Here is a 20,031-nt window from a genome sequence, read left to right on the forward strand (position 1 = left end):
TATATATATATATATATATATATATATATATACTTACACTTAAGTGTGTATATATATATATATATACACATGCACACACAAATCATGGGTCACTTGAATGCAGTCAGTGATCAAATGCCAGGTTTGTTGGTCAATACTGGTGATCACCTCACAAGCACAGAGCAGAAGCATCTTTTACAAAGTCACTTGTGATCCATAGCTCTGGACATGTGCAGTGGGAAATACTCTTTGATGGTCTGCTTGCTGGATGTTTTTTCTTAATCTCTTTCTCCGTTCTCCCTGCCTCCCACAATCTAAAACGCTCTCTTGCATCTTTGTTTCGCTTTATTTCTCTTTATTAGTTCATGTTCCTTTATCTGGCCATTCTATTTTTTTTTCCCTCCACATTGCTCTGCCTTTTATATAATCCCTTCCACACGTTCTTTTATATATTTGCACCCTCTGCTCCTTTAACATCAGCTTTGCACCCTATTCCCAGAGAATTCCCCACTTGGTCTTCTTCTTTTTTTTTTTTTTTTTTTCCTATTCTTGGCTACTCCTCTCCTCCTCCCCTTCTAATTTCACCCACAGCAAAAAGGGGGACAGTTGTTGGAGACAGACCTACAGAAATAACTGTGTTACTGCTCTAATCGATACAACCAGGCACCAGTGGCTGTGGCCCAGTCCTGTTCAGTGTGGGCTTGTGTGTCCGGGCATTGATGTCTTTGACTCCGCGTGGTTCAGGTTCTCCGCCAGGAGGCAGAACCAGAAGACAACCAAAGGCATATCAGGCTCTGCCATCTGTGGAGAAGGACAGGATTTAATACTGGCATATCCCATCCTCACAACGTCAATCCTCCTTTCACCTCTGCCATCTGCCTGGTTCTCATCTTCGTCCTCCCTGCTTTGTCATTCCCAGATTCTCAATGTAATATCAAAAGAAAGGAAGACTGAGATGGACCGGCAGAGTTCATAAATTGTCATTTTAACAGATAAAAATGAGCAGACTGAGGAGAGGCATTTGGTAATGAAATACCGCTTTCTCTGTTTATCTTTGACTCAAGTTCCCTTATACAGTTCAGGCAGCACATACGGTCTGTCAGTACATTTATGATGGATGAAGGGAATTTAGTTTTATAATCCAATCCCTCAAAACATTTAATTACAAGGTTGTTGTTTTTTTACCTTATTATATATTAGCTTAAATTTGTAATGATTACTTTGACCTACAACTGATCACTCCAGGTTTATTCCTCAAAAGGGTGGCATTATGCATTTTCTAGGCACATATTGCCATTTTATAGCACAATCAATTAACTACGTTACATTTCGTTGTAATAAAAATGCTGCATATGTCAATACAATGGGAGAGTCTTCTCAAATGTGAATGAAAGATTCAACACTCTTTGTGTGTTTTTAATGAGGCAATAAGATTACAACATGATATAAAGCTCAAAAGTCAATTTTACATCAAAGCCCCCTTTGAGTTACATTGAATTATAGAATATTATGACACATTAATCAATAACTGCTCAATTTGTACAAAGACAATTGAATCTACTACGTTTTGTAACCCTTCAGGCATTTTGAGAGATAAAGTAATGGGTACTAATTTTTCTTATTCTTTCCAGTTGATGTTTAGTTCAGTTGTCTAAGACTTGGTCCATCTGTCTACAAACCCTCCTGATATATGTTTCCACTTTTCTCCTTTAGCTTTCTCCTTTTGACCATTTCTCTTCTCTAGCTAATGAGGATGTCACACCAGGAGCCATGTGTCTCCTCTCAATTTCCTCCGAAGGCAAGTGCTGAAAATTTACCATGTTCTCAAAGCGCGGGTTAATGTGCAAAAGCATTTTCTAGGAAGAACAATGGGAGGAAAAGACTGGAAGGGTTCAGTATAGCGATAATATTAATAGTGAAGATGGTAAATAGACTCTTAATTTTGAGCTGTGTATCGTAAAGATTATCGGAGATGACAGGGTTGGATGGGTCTGAAAGTAGAGCAGAAACAAGCAAACACTCAAAGATCACGCTGGCCACAGACTTGACTGGCAACAAATATTCAGTAAGCTGATGGTTTTATGGGATTAAAACTGCTCAATAGCACTTCTTTGGCTTTTCCAGCCCAACACAGGTTGTGTCTATAAAGTGGCTCCAGAGGAGAGGGGCATGTGATCATGGCTCAGATCAGCGCATCTAATCATCTTAATAGACAGGATGAGGATTTAAGTGTTGGGGATGGGTGGAACTGGAAGGGTTTCATAAAGTTTACATGCTCAGAGTCATAAAACATGGCATCATAAATATGTCAATCAATAGCAGTTGTGTATATAAATACACATTCACATGTTTCCATATATTTTGCTCTCCAGAAATAATATGGAGAGAAGCAGTCTTTACTATTTCACACGCAGTCTTTACTATTTCTGCTGATTTCTTCAGATTTGAGGTCTAACTGTAGCTCTGCAGTGCAGCGTTCCCCATCAGGACTGACTGCTGATACTTGCAGCCCCCAACCTTCATCCACACTAATTTAAAAGAAATTAAAAAAAACTGAGCGAGGGCCTATACTCAAATTTCATAGCAGGGTAAATACAGCGTTGGTGCAACTGAATTCAAAGTGTTAAGAACAGTAACAAAAAAAGAAAAAAAAAAACATACTCCCATTCATATTATGAAAGCATTAATTTATGTTAAAACATTTTTCACTAAGAGTGAATGAATACAAAATGGACAGATAAACAAAATGATTCACTATATCTGAATGTAAAGTCGTTCTATTTTCCAACTTTACCTGTATTTTTTCAACATTCTTGGATGCCTGTGCAAGGCGGTTTTTGTGTTTGGTGTGTCTAATTGCTCTTTCCCACTAAGAGCTGTTTCTATGGTGACAGTATTAACACACATGCTGTTTGTCTTTAGAGTTAAACTTTGTACAACCCCAACTGTCTCGGTTTTACAACCTTGCTTTGTTAACTTCCAGGGAAAAGTGAATGGACATGTTTATTATCTGCCTATCTGCGATGCGTCATAAGTGACAGTATTGCACAGTAAGACTTCACTTTTTAACTTGTCACGTTAATGTTTTTCTTTTTTCTTTTTTTTTCCCCCCTTAAATTGTACTTTAAACACAAATTAATGTACTTTCAGTTGTGTTTTATTCAAATGCAAAGTATGAGACTTTGCACTTATATCTTAATGAAAATATAGGATGGATTTGCAAGAAACACAGCCAGAATGGTAATGGTTCACGTTTTTGAGCACAATTTGTTGTTTCTTTGGGCAGACATGGGAGGGGTGTGGATTCATGCCACTCATCCGTATGAGGCACATTCTGTGTGTAAAGGCTTTACTGCCATCTTCTGGTGGCAAATGAACTCAGTCATTAAGAATGTAACTTTGCTGTTCTAATCAAACACAAACTGTATTTGAACTGAGTCACTAGATAACTTTCATACACACAGCTGCAGAAACACTGAGGAGCCTCCCTTCCCACAATGTGTATTTAAATACGTCTTATGAGGTTAAGGCGTGTTCTTAACCTCATAAACCTTTTTGGATGATTCTGCTGCTCAATGAACAGAGGCGTCTCTTCAAAGTCTTTAACAGTTATTTATCTTTCAGAAAGTTCACATTAGTAGGCGGACCTAGGTGTCAGCAAAACACACACACACACGCACACAGACACTATTATTTCATACTGACAACATGCAAAAATCAATTTTTAATTTTGTTTGGGGAAAATGGAGCACAGTGAGCAATGCAAAATCGTTTGGCTGCTGTCTTTTAAAATGTGCCTCCTTACTGATGAATGTAAACTGCCATATGAAGAGGCAGGAAAAAAACAAATACACACACAGACACAACAATTATCTGTATAGCAAATACACGATGGCATGATTCATTGATCATGCCAATTTTTCTATTTATTAACTGACCTGAGAACCTCTCTTTACTGCACCATGTCTTATTTCTAACTTGTTGTGGGCTAATGATCCCTCCGGGCTCCGAAGATGACCAGTAACAGAGTTAATTACAGTTGGGATGCAATCAGACTTGCATGCGCCTGCCTTGCCTTGTTTCATTTCTATGTTTGTCTTCTTTCCTCCCCTCTGTAAAAGTGGAGAGGACACAGAGTAAATAATTCGACCTTCCTTAGCCCTGCAATTTCCCTTCTTCTCTATACAGACGGACACAAAAAAGCCGCAGACAATGAAAATGGCCATAGATTTTTAAGAATGTAAAAATTTGTGTGGTCCGATGTGGAATGGCTTCTGGACTGTTATGTATAAAGAAGTAGAGCTTAAGTTAATGGTTAATGTGTTGATCTTCTTTGAGTAATCCTAAGTCAGTGTAAGTTCATTTCAGTGTCTTATGTGAACAAAACATTGTTCACATGAGACATTGACGTTGTAATAAACAACGTCAATGTAGCCCTCTAGAAAAAAAAGGTAAATATTCACAGGAGTTTGGCTCCCTGGTTTTATTCAGAGCTGCATATTTCAAAGCACAATGGCCGGAGATTGGAGGGAAAATTGTCCTATAGAGATCTAGAGGAGTCCCAGTAACTTGGAAAAATAGTCTATTATTATACAAAATTGATCCTTCGCCAAAGAAGAACAGCGTATATTTCGTCATTAATAGAGGATAATAACAATAATTCTAGGTTTCTTTTAATACAACTGCCAGACTTGCACAGAGTCATACCTCTGTTGAGCCACCGAGTCGCTCAGACTTTATAGGATTTATGTATAAATAAAATGCATTTATTAAAAACACAGTTATTGGCATCATCTCAAACATATTTAGTAAATGAGGCAACATTGAAGTGTAAAAACACTGTTAATGTGTTTTTTTTTTTTTTTTTTTTTACTGTTTTAATTCAGTTAACCTTAAGTGATCAAAAACATTGGCTTAATTTAAAGCAACAGATGACATGCCACCAGAGATCCACAGATTTCTCAAACATGAGTTAAAAAATACTGTGTTTTACTTAACTGCTTCAAGCACTTTTAGGTAAAATATACTTAAAAAACTGCTTCTCTCACCTCATTCCCATGGATCTTTGGTCCAGTAGCTACTCCTCTTTGGGCCACTACAAATAGAAACTGTTTTTATTTTTTAGTGCTTTAATAACCTCTTTTAATATTGTCACTGACTGCAGAGTGGCACTTAGTACAGAAAAAAGATGCAGGGAACACTAAAGTAACAACAAAATAAAAATGTGACAAAAACCTTCTCAACCTTGTGAGGAAACAAGACCTTGTCCAATCAGACAACCCATTAGGAATGGCATGTGTGTAAAAGGGAGCTATAATATTTTTGCTTCATTAGAATGCAGAATATTATTGAAAGAGCTGCTCTGCAAAGCAGAGGTCTCAGTATGTACTCAGCCCGCCATACCTGTCCACGCTCATGAAATATTACTGGGGACTGAAAACAAGGAGAGTAACAACTCAAAACTACTTCTCGACTACCTGCTGAGACAATTCCTGCACGACAAAAAGACACTCTAAATCCAAGAGGACATGTGATTTGAGCTCTTTTGCAGCTGTAGCCGAGTTGGCTGAACCTGACGCATATGCTGCTCAGACATCTCCTCGAGGACATAAAGTGGATAAAGCACAGTAAAAGGGCCCCCAAGAGGAATGACTCAAAAAACAAAAAAAACAAAAAACAAAGCAGAGAAGGAGTTGTATCTCACAGGTGGGCTGGAAGTGATGCAGAGCAGCAGCTGGAAGAAGTTGCTCAGAAAAGCATATTTGGCTTGTTTGAGGTCGCTCGCTTACGGAGGAGTACTGGATACGGACAAGAGTGGAGAGTCAAAAGATGTTAATATTACAATGCTTATGAGATTTGGCATGTGCTTGTGTCATTTCCACAGTAAGGAACTATTCTAATGCAGCCTTTATTTCGGTTCTAATATTCCTTACAAATTTACGTGAATATTACAGCCATTCAGACTATAATGCAAAAGTTTTGCCCATTTTTTGGCTGGAAGGTGAACCTCCACCTCACTCCTGAGCAGTGGCCTACAAGATATTTAGAGAAGTGGTCCCAAAAAAGAAAAAAAAAAAATAATTATGATATTTAAATTACAACACATATTACAACATTGTGTCAAAAAGCTAGTATTTTTATCATCTCTTGGAGAAAATAAATTAGAATGATCAGATAAAATCTTCCTTGTAATATATTGATGTAAAGTTTGCTTGAGTATGAGTTTTCTGCACCTTACAGTGATTTTGTATTGAGGGGGGAAAAGCCAATCAGAAAATATCCCCTACTGTCAGTAGGCAGTATGCAGGAAGTCACAACATCTCAAAACATCATGAAAGGCCAACAAGACAAATCAATCCAATTCATTCCACGCAACATATTGACACGTTCAGATCCAAGTGCACCCAGTGTACAGTGTTCTAAGGAAACCCAGCTGATTAAACTGAGTCACTGATTGCATCAATCCGTCATCCAAGGCGAGCATGTGTCGACAGTAGAAGGAAATGACCTTTTAACAGGAAGAAACCTCCAGCAGAATCAGTACAAGTGACCATCTGCTTTAACTAGCTGTCATGTGCAAGAGGTTAGGCAGGAGAAAGGGAAAAATATATATTTTTGAGAACCAATTTTTACAATTAAGCCTACAGTTTTAAAAAACCTCTGCCAGATGGTTTAAAGCAATCCTTTAATTTTAGCAACATTTGTCGCTTTTTTAAAGTAACATAACCAGCTTCAGCTGCAACCTAAATCTGATGGAGGATATAGAGGATATGTTTAGGGTGCTAAAGCTTTCAGTGATCACATGAAAACTTTCCCACGCCAACGACATGGAGCTCAACATCAAAGTTACATTTTCAAACATACCAGTTTAAACGGACAAAAAGTGTATAAATAATATTTTCAACATGCCATAATAAAATGTAATTGAAAAACAATTAAGTTATTTTTCCCCATTGTTTATGTCCACTTTAGATTGTTTTAATTTTTTGAAAGAGATGTTTGCATTATCAGAAGTGAAATTTTTTAGTTTAATGAAAACCGTTTAAAATGTCAATCATGAATGAATTTAGCCTTGACTTTATGTCAAAACTGAATACACAGAGTTAATGGCGGCAGATGAGCTTGACAGGACGATGAACAAGAGGATGACTGAAGAGCTTTTCATCAGATACATGAAACTATGCGACTCACTTTTCCCAGCATGTAGAAACAGAAGCCTGACAGCTAACTTTGGAATGATAATTTGGAGGGATGTCCAATAATGGTCGGAAATGCATAAAACAAACTCGGAAGATATTCTTTCATCGTGCTTTTGGGTGATAAACTTTTTAACACTCTTGTCTTGCAGCAACAAGGCCCTGGGTTCTAATCCTGACTGGGATCTTTCTGCATGACGTTTGAGTTTGTTCTTTGGTGTAAATGTGTGTGCGTGCGTGTGTGTGGTTGTTTGTCTCTGTGTTATCTTCTGTTACACTCTTGACCTGTCCAGAGTATTTTCTGCCTCTTGCGAATTGAACAGTGAAGATAGGCACCAGACCATCTGCGACCCTACAAGGATTAAAGTGGTGAAAAAAGTTAGTTCTAAAGCTTTTCTTTTATTTTTTTGCCAGGACTCATGGAGTAACTAGAAACTTTAAATGTCATCTAACAGCAGCAAAGCTAAAATTCAATATTCCCTAAACGCGGAATCAAATTGCTCTGAAAGAAACAGACTGTACAAGTAAAGCGCCTTAAAAACTCAGCAGCTTTGCTTGTTTACATTTATTCATGTCACGCTCCATCACAATTTGGTTTGTGTGCGTCTGCAAAAAAAAAAAAAAAGTCAAACCCTGCCGTGAGTAATCCACCCCCAATGGAAAGGCATGACTTCACTAAAACAATGATTACATCATGTCGGGAAAGAATGCATTCAAAGCAAGGGCACAAATGCAAACTAGTGGGTGCAGAAAAAGAGCCCGCCGTACTTGCAAAATGTCATGCCCTCTCAGAATACTGCACGCAATTGGAAAACATTGGCATTGTGTTTAAATGACAAACAGCAAACACGAAACTATAGGAAGACTTTTGGTTACATACCAAAGTCATTAAGACAGCAGGGGCTTGGGGCCACAATGAAGACTACTGTGGCTTGTGATCATTCTCAAATTTCTACTATCTGATTGCAGCAGACATATCCAATCCTACGGTCAAATTCTGCTCATAAAAAAGGCCAAGACCTACGCTCAGTTATTATGGCTGAAAGCATTGACTGCTGTATTATTGCGCCTGTGTGTGTTGGGAGAGACTGTGTATGTGTGTGTGTCTGTATGCTGTATGAAACAAAAGAGGGACATTACAAGACTTACTATGCCTCATAATACCCTAAGGATATGCATCCTTCTATAGCGAATTATTTCTGCGATAACTAGACTCCATCAAAAGAGAAAAAACTGACTGTTGTTAGGAACAACAGCGACAAAGGAGTCTCCTGTGAGTAAATTTGTGGTGCATTTCCACACTATTTCCTTTTGGTGATGAAGAAACTCCTGGCATAAAGAGTGTGCTCCGGCATAATGGCTCCATTTTGAATAATTGGCCCAAATATCCACACAATTAACTTGTTGCTGTGCCTCTGTGGCACATAAAATTAGTCAAAATAAAAGTTTGGTGGAAAAAAAATTAGTCCACACCAAGTCCATTGATTCTTACAAAAGGTCCCATCCTCAGCAGTAATTTCCTAATAAGCACATGCTTTTAAATGAAATTACAGAGATTTTCAAAGATCTGTTCCCCACTTTCCCCCCCACCAACCTTCATCCCCCCCATTTTCTACTAAATAAAAGTGCTGCCTGGTCATTTTGGCTGTATTACCTGTCTGCTCTTGTATAATAATGTAATTACCCGGTGACCAGTGTGATCATCTTGCCGAATTACACCGTGACCTCTGTCTGTGCAGCTTGCTTTCACGGCTCGCCACTCAGTGGGGTAATGGGGAAAGACCAAACCCAAATGATCACATTTCTGATGAACCTTGCGAGTGCAAGCATGCACCATAACGGTGCACGAGCATGCTCAAGGACAACCAGGACACAAAGCAGAGATCAACATTATGCAAATTTATGCAGTGAGATTAGAAAGTTATAGTGAAAAAAAAAAATCTGTTTGTGATAATTATTGTTTTCCCCCCCACCCAACTACATGACTGTCTCTTTGCTATTCTCCTCTCTCATCAGCAGCTTTGTTTCTATCACTTACTTATTTTTATTTAAATTTTTTTTAGCTGTAAGCGTGTCATTAAAAACTTGTTGCTGTTGTTCTTTGGAGTTTGAGACTAATATGTTATTTAAGAAAGTAACACCAAGAAGAAAGCAAAACATCACCAGGGAATCATGAAACAGAATTTTTGATCTGCTTTGCATGGGCATATTGAACATCTCCTGTTGTTCTCAATGGACTACTTCTAGTCTGAAATTCTAGACGCAGCCTGTAGACCAGCATGATACATGGTCAGTTACTGGGTCAGCATATTTCTTTGATATTTAGTATCTTTTTAGCTGCTTTGATCTTTGTGTTTTTTTTTTCTTTCTTGCTTTAATGTATTATGAAGAGGCTTGTCTGATAAATTCCAAACATCCCCATGAGTGTGTAAGGTAAATGAGTTGCTGATACTGAGGGATAGTTCTTTTTTAAAATGTAGGACATATTTAATCATTTATACTTTTAGTGGATTGTTTTTGAAAGGCTATTTATACAGTGCCATGTGACATTTGGAGAAGTTAATAACAAATGAGCATGACAAAACATAACGGCGCAAAAAGGCTTTGATGCAACAAAGTACAGGGAGATGATGGGGCCTGCATTTTTTTTTCTTTTTCTTTTCTCAAAACAATTTTAAGAGCAAAAATAAATGTCAAAACCAGTAACAAGTTCTGTATGTGGGTTAATGCAATCTAAGATGTAATTATCATTCAAAAGCACATGAAAGAAACTGAAAGTTACGGGGATAAACATGAGCTTCTGCAATATATATATGTGTGTGTGTGAATGAGACGGTCCACTTTCCTGCAGGGCACATAGCGTTCCACTTCACCTTGTTCGGCCATTTTTGTAGTTTGATCAAAAACATACCTGTACTCCACACATTTAACTTTCCTCTCCTTATTTTATTTTTAATAAGTGCAAAAAAGTATTTTCTTTCCTCTTCACAAATATGCACTATTTTGGGTTTCTCTATCACATACAACCTGATGAAATGAATAAAATGGTTTGGTTGTAAAATGACACTTTCGGAAACCCAAGGAGAGCCAAAGGCAAGGGACTCGCCCCACTGAGGTGGTTTCCAGGGAGATCTGACTCTGAGATTTGGACATTGACAAACTTGAATCCTCTGTGATGCAACAGTTAAGGATCGGCTGAAACGGTGATGATCGTGACAAGCAGAGAGAGAAACGGAAGAGAGATTCAATTAATTTTACATTAATTGGTTTTCAAAGATATCTGTGTAAAATATTACACTTACAGAATTGCTGTCAAGTTCAGATGGCATGAAATGTAAAACAACAAAATATGAAAGTAACAAAAGGTTGGTTTTCCGTCTACGCTTACATATTTCCTGTCAGTGTGGCTGAACTAAAGGGCGTGGTGATTTGTATCAGAAAAAATCTGCAGGCATCCGTTCAAAGATGTGGCGTCTTTTTATTGTCGCTCAACTTACAATTCTTGATGCAAACGATGCAAACATCACACTTATAACTCCTCTTTGATAATACAGCTGCTAAGCTGTTGAACTATTGCAAAAACTACTACAAAAAAAAAACACGTTCTAGAAAGTTCCAACACATTAAGACTCTGATAGGTTGTTGTCAACCATGATTGACAGGCTGATGAGCCAATCACAGTCCAGACGGGCCTACAAGGCACAGTACAGTAAAAATTAGTGGCGTTTTCCACAGTGGCCAAAGTCAGGGATTGAAACAGGATTTACTCGTTTCATGACGAAAGCCAAACATGCATGGGCTCTCGTCTTAAAGCAGCTTTAAAGTTGACAGCGAATATCATTGTGGCAGTCTCAGCTTTTCTTCTCAACTAAAGGACAAAAATAAATAAATAAAAATCATTCATTTGTGACTGTGAGGAGAAAAATGTCACTAAACCCAGTCAACATCTTCATATCTGACCAGACATACTGTTGCTGGGACCTCCGGAGTATCGGCTTTGTTTGCATCCTGGCGGCCTGCCACTTGTGCGCGGCAAACACGTTTGTTTTCCATCATCTCCGCTTTCGACCATCTGTGTTGGTAGTCTCGCTTTCTGATGCTCGGACAAGTAGGGCTGCCAAGGGCTCGTCTGCACGTTGACGAGAGAACGGAGAGCTCTGATGCGTTTGCTCTGCCAGCACTCTAGAGTTTTACATTCAAACACACACATAGATAAGCTCACATGTGCAAAAAGCTTCGCACTCACAATTGCACATGTACAAAAACAAAAAGACACACAATTGTTTAGCATTTGTCGAATTGTGTATGTATGGTCGCTAAGAGCAAACCCACTCACTCGCTCACACATCTGTGTCTTTGTTGCCACTCCAGCTCTTGTCTTCTCCTCTGGTGCCCCTTGTAGAGGGCTTTGATATCGCTTCCAAGCCTGGTTCCTGCTGACCTGCTTTGATGCTAGTGTCTAGTTGTCTTGTCATCTCCCTTTTCTTTTCTTTCCTCCTGTTCTCTCCCTTCCCTTTTGCTTTGTCGATACAACAAGGGTGCCGGAAGCAACCGCTCATAATCTCTTTCTTCCTCTCCCAACGTCTTATTCTCGCCCTCTGTCTATTTTCATTATCCTCTCAATCCCGTGTTCCACCTATTTTGATGCGCGTAATTGTCACATGTTTTCAACAATGTAAATACTGCTCTTTGATCTTTTGCTATAGTAAACTGTTTATATTAAAGCATTTTTATTACGTGTTTTCTATCATTTAATCTCCAATCAAGCTCTACTGAAGGCTGCTTTGTAGCTATTCTGCTAAAGTTGAATAATACTTCACAAATGAAGAAATGTATCTGTAACCATGCTATTCCAAAATGAATATGTTGCTTAGCAAGAATTAAAATGCATAACAACTTAGGGATGTTTTGCATAAATAATGTCTTTATTTCATTTTGAATGACAAATATGACACGTTTTCAAAGGTGTTTACAAGTCCATGATCACTTCTTCTCTATTTTTTCTTGTAAGATTATAAGAAAAAATAATCAAACAAAATACTGTTATTTACAATAACAAAAAGCCCACTCACTGACTGAAAACATGCGAATGCTCAAACTTCATGTTGTGCCAGATATGTTTGTTGATCCGTTTGCCAACCATCCTTTTGACTTTTATTGGTGTCTCTTTCAAAACTAAAGAGTACACTAAAAACGTTTTTAGAGAAAACAAAAAAAAAAGAGAGATTTGTGTTTAGTAGGTTTTTCTAACGGGGAAAAAAGCTTAATTGCTTAAAAGGCAGTTTCTGTTAAAGTGATTTGGAAGGCGAGTAATTGATGGAAAAATTGGTTCATTAGCATAAAAACTGCAGCTGAGGGTTGATACTGATAACTACTTTTGGTCCCACCTTTGTTGTAATTGGATTATAGCTAGTTCAGCTGTAAGAAAAAAGTCATTGTACTTCACTCTTTTGTCAATCTTCTGTCAAGTTGTATTTTGTGATGTGGAAATCTTTTTTTTTTCTTCTCTTCTGTCATGTAGGTGTTTGTTTACACATGTTATGTGCTGACAGAAGTCTGGCACATCAGACTTTTCACTGCACCAAATTAAGGTACGATGAGAGAAGACTTACAGATGCAAATTAAACATAAAAATATCAAAATGTATGTTACATTCACTAATTCAGTTCAAAAACTGAATCTATTTAAGATTTTAGTATGGAAGCTTTATGCTATGTTCATACTACTGCCTCCAGTTAGACTGCTAACTTGAGAATTGACCAGGAGACGGTCATTGATATTTCCAACAAAGATTGTGAAAATTCATTGCTGAAGAGGATGACTGTTCACAAATTGCTGTGTCCTCTTTTCGGATGGAAGGAAATTTTGCAGTTCAATTAAAAATCGATGCTGTGATGTTTTAAGGACAAACTTGGAGGCTCTGTAAGTGTCGAGTGTCTTGCAGTATGGATTCAGTTCCATAGTTTGTGATAATCTGGAGATTCATGTTATTCATGTTATGTGTTGTTCATCTGTAATTTTTGAAATCCAAAGTCGGCACAGATGTCTTTACGGAAATTTTGGTGGACTTTGTGGCACTGTTTCCTAAAAACTTTTAAAGAGATGTTGGTTTTATTTTTCAGCAGGCACGTTGTCACGTGCCCACACTTGTGTTCAAGCCTCTGCTTGATCAGCCCTCCAACTTTTTTTTCTAAAACCACAAAGAATTCATGGAATATTGTCAACAATGCAAAGGAGCTGAAGCAATGTGGGCTACTGAAAACCTTAGCAGAACAACAGGTTCATCATCTTGCCATGCCACACTGCATTATCGCAGTAACTGATGTGCAAGGATCACTTTTTTTGTTTTGAAACATTTATTTTAAAATTAAATAGTTTATGGACAATGCACATTATAAACACCTCTACAATTATGGATATGCTACATCTTGCTTGTGCAGAATTGATTTTTACATGCGAGTGTGTTATATTTGTGTTTGCCTGAGGGACCACACATGCTGGTCTTGCAACTTTTTAATGACAGTTTCCTCAGGAACCGATTGCTCCCATGAATAAAATTGCACATCTGGATAGTCGGGGAATGTAAGGGGACTGGGGGGGTGAGGGGGGCGTGTATGTGACAAGATGGTGAGAGTGAGAAGGTATGCAGAAACTGACAGCGAAGGATATGAGCTGAAATGACCAGTTTGAAATGGAGGGAAGAAAAAAGATGTAAGCTATGAGTTGAGGGTTGGTTAAACAAACTAAAAGCAAGATACTGGAAGCAACAGAGGGGATAGTGGCAAAGACGAAGCCACTTAAGAAGTGGAGTGAAACTGAGAGAGCTCTAGACAGTGGGAAAAGGAGAGTAAATTGACTGCCGCGTGTCACATGGAAACAGTCCCTAATTGGCCAATCAGCCGACCCCAGATTGAGGCTGCCACTTTCTCTGACACTGCAAGTGCACCTGTCCCTCTGACAGGCTCAACCTCACACACACACACACACACACACGCACACGCACGCACACATGCCTTCACACACACACACACATCTTCAAACATAACAGCTGCCACCATTACGACCTCTTCATCCCCCCTCTCCATTTCTGATATGTACTTTGAAGAAAGATCTTTGACAGAAGAAAATTGTAGGAAAGGGACAAAGAGAAGAAAAGCCAATGACAGTCAAAAGTTGAGATTTAGTTTACTATTCAAAATAAAACAAAAAACAAGACAAAATCTACTTTATTTAATATATGCCACAGGCAAGGTATTCTGCATAAAAATACATATTAAATACACAAATGGGCAATATGACTTATTTTGAACATGATGGTAAAGGAATGGTTATAGGCAATTCATGCATGCAGTCAAATGTGTTTACCTAGCATATCATAGTCAGATAAGTCTTTTTCTCTTTTTTTTTTTTTTTTTTTTTTTAATAACACATGGAAGCAGTGGCGATAAAGTACCCAAGATTCATTCAAAGATAATAAAGTGGCAGAAAAATGCAACATCCTGATCTTTTTCTGTTAATGTACAACACACTTTCAACACCTTTGAGCTACCTTGTTATAGGTATGTAAAAATACCTAAGCAAATTAATCTTTTACTGTCATGCTGAAAATTGAAATATTAATTAAAAAAATTATATTTAAAAAAAAACAATTTTTGGCTTTTTTTTTTTTACCAAAACCACCACTGCCATATTTATTTGAACTCCTATTTATTCCTTCAAAGCAAAATTCCTGCTTACTGTCTTGAAACTTTTATTTAGTAATCCATCACTTCCTGTTTCCTTGAGTTGTAACTGATGTAATCTTTCTAGCGTTGCCATTCAATTAAGGAATCTGCAGGATCTTCAGTTCACTAAATTGCTGAAGAAAAAAATTGCTACTCTGAAAACTTGCTTGTGTTTACAAACAGACCCATAATTAAAAACAGTTTATTTGCAGCATATCTACACTTACTGTCACATTACAGTAAACTCTGTAAAAAGATCCCTTTCAGTGCATCCAAATTATGTCACAGATATTGTATGCACACTATTTGTAGTTCCCAGACTATATCCAAGATGCAGCTGGACGATATGGCTGAAAAACTTTCTTCGTAATAATAATGATCATTTTGGTTTACAGGTAAAGGAAACACCACATTGAGTGTTTGGTGTGTACCAATCAAAAACAGATGTTTTCAGAACAAATGTCAGCCTTCTGAAAAAATACGTGTGTTTCTATGCAGTCACTACTTGTTTGGCCTCCTCTTGCATGAATTACTCCATCAGTACGCCGCGGCACAGAGGTGATCAACCTGTGGCGCTGTGTAGGTGTAATGGAAGCCCAGATTGCTTTGATGGCTGCCTTCAGGTTGTCTGCCTTGTTCGGTCTGGTGTCTTTCATCTTCCTCTTGACAACAGGCCATAGATACCCTATGGCCTGTTGGGTTGTCAGGGGGGTTGTTGGCTAATCAAAAACAGCAGCACTGTGGTCATTGAGCCAACTTTTGGTGCCTTTGGCAGTGTGGGCTGGTGTCAAATCCTGCTGGAAAATAAAATCAGTTTCTCCATAAAACTTGTTAGCAGAGGCAAGCATGAAGCACTCAAGAATTATTTGTAATCATCAGAATATTTCAGTATTTTTGTGAAGACCTTTTTTTATCTGGTGGCTCTTCAGATGTTTCTGAGGAACATTGATAGCAGCACCGTTTTTGACCCCAGAATAGGTTCTGATATCACAGGATGTTGCTTCTCTTCTAATTACCGTATTTTCCGCACTATAAGGCGCACCTAAAAACCTTTAATTTCCTCAAAAGCCGATAGTGCGCCTTATAATCTGGTGCGCCTTTTATATGGACCAATATTGAGCCACAACAAGTCTAGCAACTACAGTAAGCAGCCGCTGACTTCATTTTCCCCCGTAGAAGAGGAAGTGCGCGGTGCATGCTGGGATAGTTGTCAGAACGCTGGTTTGTTAATAAAGTTTGATAATACATTTAAAGTCAGGGGGACGAGAGACAGAGACTGCGACGGCAGCGTGTTGGTTGGTCTCTGTTACCCAGAAAGCAGTTGGGCACAATATCCCAACACCAACACCGTGAGTGAAACAATGACTGGGGCAGACTACTATATAAAGTACTCGAGGACCCCTTCTTTACAAATGTGGATGTGTAATGATAGAGTACAGAACAAATCAGCAACCCAAACTGAAGCGTCTATTCTATGCACCTTATAATGCAGTGCGCCTTTTAGTGCGGAAAATACAGTAGCTGATTTTTTGTTTAATTTTGATCAAAGCTCATGATTCTTACTGTCCTTTTGGGAGAACTTTATTGTCCCTGTTCCTAAACTCAAAGTCTCCCCCATTTTCCTGAATGCGTGTTCACATTGCTAGTGCAGAAATCTTTTGAAAAGATCATCAAGCAGCTTTTTTTTTTTTTTTTTTGAGATAAAAACCAATTTCAGTTTTATTATATGCCTAGCTGGGACGTGGAGGATGCAATCCCACACTTCTAAATAAGATTTTTCACAAAGTTCACAAATTTTTGCCCGATTTCTTTTTATATTGACTTCTGTTCTGCTTCTTTTTTTTTTCTTTTTTTTTTTTGCATCCATCTTTCAGCTAAAAACTTAAAGTATCTTTTTAATGCTGATGTTGGCCTCGTATGTTGGAGTTTACACTTCTTTACTGTTAGGTCTCGGAGAGTGGAAATAAACGGGGTCCTTTCTGTATGTTGTCTTATCCTCCACAGCCCACTCTCCCCAGGGCTGTGTCTTCTCACCTCTTTTATTTATCATGTACAGGGAATTATTGTCGCAGTCAGCATCTTCAGCAACATATTTTAAAGTTTGCTGACGATGCAGTTATTGTGTCCCTTCTTAGTAGTGATGACCCCGATCATGGGGCAGTGATCAGGGAGTCCACTGACTGGTGTGAGACCTTTTTTTCTATAGGTAAAAGTCACAAAGAGTGGAGCGATGGTCAAAGATTTCAGGAGGAGCTGCACTAATCAACTACCTGGTGTAATTTCTGACAAAAAAGTAAAAGTCACAAATCAATACAAGCACCTGAAAACAGTGATTGGTGATAGCCTGACCTTCGAACTCAACATGGACTCTTGTCACAGGGTGTTTTTAGGTTGATTATTTAATGTGAATTAAACTTTTATGCAAACGTTTCCTGTTTTATTGAGTCTGTTCTTACTCTTAGTATTGTTTGAACCATTAGCTGGTAGAAGCAGGGATATACTTTTAGTGCATATGTTCTAAAATTGTTAGAATAAATTTCAAGGACCTTACTTATCTCTACAAGATCCTCCTTTCCCCTCTCCACCCAGGTCAGATTCAACAGCGGAACGTAATGGATGGCATGCTTGGAGGGATTTTTCTAGAACTCTATTTCATTTTAATTTCACTGATTCTGCATAATTGATCACATTCTTACAGTCTTTGAATCTTTTGGAAAGTTCTGAATATTTTGTTGCAATGATTGCATTAGCTTTAACATGTGATAAATGAACTTCGGATCACTTTGATTTGTACTCTGTCATCCCTCTTGAATCGCTCCATCTCAGAAAACACTGGCATGTTCCACCAACCTGATCATTGCCCAGCTCACCACTCATTATCAATCCCTCTGAAAACATTAAGATGGACATGAATGCAATGGCAGCAATGTTACCTGTAAGAGTTTAATAATAATCTGACATTTTACAATTATTTATTGATGATGTAGTTATTGTTAATAATTAATCATTTCTTGTTTTACCTTGAAATAAATATTCTAATCTCAATTTGATAGCATGATTACAAATGCTAAGTTAATTGCTGATATAAAACAAATGCAAACTAATAATCATACAGTAAATAGTATTTTTGTGAAGGTTACAGTGTTTAAATACTATTAATCAAATGACTTGAGTGAGTTCTTATTATTTTGGACGACATTTATGAAGATGACACATCTTGTTACCTTGGTTATCCGGTGTGTGCAACACACTTCAGAAGTTTAATGAAGCCAGTTTTATGTGTTTTAACTGAAAAAAAAACATGAAATAATTACTCATCATCATAATCAGATTTTCCCCATCGCACTCGTTGTCTAAGGATCTGTAAGTTGAGTTAAATTAACCGTTTCAACGTCGCAGCACAAGAGCTAAGAATGTTTTCCAGTTGATATAACTTGGTAACTGAAACTGACATCAGATAAAGATTTGTGAACACAGCAACAACTAAAAACCTTTTATCTGAAGAATTGATCTCTTCTCTTCCACTCTGTTCATGTGTAGAGCCTTCACGCTGCCCGGGAACGTTGGATGAGTTTGATACTCAGAAATTACCATGAAATGTATAAAATTATTATTAGCCCTGTCATTGCCTTTCTATGCAATTCCACTCAATTCTCATTTCCCTTCATTGCTCCATCAGCTCGATACTTCTCTCTCTGCAGCGGAGCGTGGTTGTTTACAGCGCAGGCAATTTCCAGTGAACGTCATAGTGTCGAACTTACATATGTCACGGCCAAATGTTAGTGATTGGGTAAAATTAAAAACTTCCACAGAGTCCACACCGGCAGGAAAAAAAAAAAAAAAAAGTTTCTCTTATGGTTTTATGTAAAAATATGGTCAACTTCACCAGAAAATGGAAATCGATCCCAAAACATTCCTCCGTGTCCAGCAATTTAGAGAGATTTTGAAAAGAAAAAGGGTCAATAATCTCTATCTCAGTATATTCCGATATTGAGAAATGTCTTAGAAGATTATGCACTAAGTCCCTATTGGCACAAGTGGATGGGCCACAGTAAAATATAAACACCAGAGGTTTCAATACACACTTTTTCCGTGTTGTAACAGCTTTTTTGCAAATGTTTTTTGACTTTTTCTCAGCAGAGGAACGCTTTTTCTGTGACTGTAGCACTCCAACTCAACAGCCACCGTACTAACAAGTAAATATCTAACCAACTAATTGACTTAATCCCTAGGACAAGTGTTTTTACGGTCATAAATATTTAAATTCAGAGTTGAATTCTCTTTCTGAAAACACAAGATGCTTTTGTTTTGCAAACTCTTGAGATTCTTGGAAATGTTTCAAGCAATTTTGCTGCTCTTGCCGATGTGCAGACATTTAAATCTGTCTACCTAATAGGATGTAACGAGTTGTCAGTTCTGTCTGATATCAGGCGATGCAGGAACCCATTTTGATCAGGAATGCACTGTGTGTGACGCAACTGCTTGGGTCTTCTGAGGGGTTCTAAGTCTTTGATCTTCACACAGCCACGGCTATGTGACCCAATCAGGCCTCAATTTATCAAAAGCCATCTGGATACTGTTTCACCTTCCACCGAGATGTGCCTGATGTCTCTGTTAATCTGCTGTCCCCATATATCTGTGACTCAAGCCACTTCTCAGCTTGTACATTCCTTCATCTTATTCTGAGGATTTTAGTCTTCTCAAAGCTTTTTCCACGTGGCATCTAATTGCAAAAAAAAATAAATAAATTAACAATTAGTTGAGGCTAACCTTTGCTCAGGAAACATTCCTTGACTTTAGCCCTTATTTAACTTGTCTGCAGTGTGCTGATGGGAAGTTTGGCTCTTTCAGTTCCCAGACGACTCTTAATTTGTTATTTTCTGTAACTTCTTATTTTTAGTGAAACTTGGCATTAATATATATTCTATATGTTAATAAATCCCTTTGCATTTAGTTTTTATGAGGATCCTTTGTCAAGTCTGGGTGAGATCAATCCTAGTTTCTATGTATTGTATAATTACAAATCACATAATTAAGCCGGGAAAGTATTGGCCCTCTGAGTGATTAAGGGCCAAGGAAAGAAGCATACACTAATGTCTGCTTTTCTCTTTCAGAATTGACAGCAGCCGTGG

The sequence above is a fragment of the Poecilia reticulata genome, linkage group LG1 (genome assembly GCF_000633615.1).
Source record: "Poecilia reticulata strain Guanapo linkage group LG1, Guppy_female_1.0+MT, whole genome shotgun sequence".
In the NCBI taxonomy this organism is placed as follows: domain Eukaryota; kingdom Metazoa; phylum Chordata; class Actinopteri; order Cyprinodontiformes; family Poeciliidae; genus Poecilia; species Poecilia reticulata.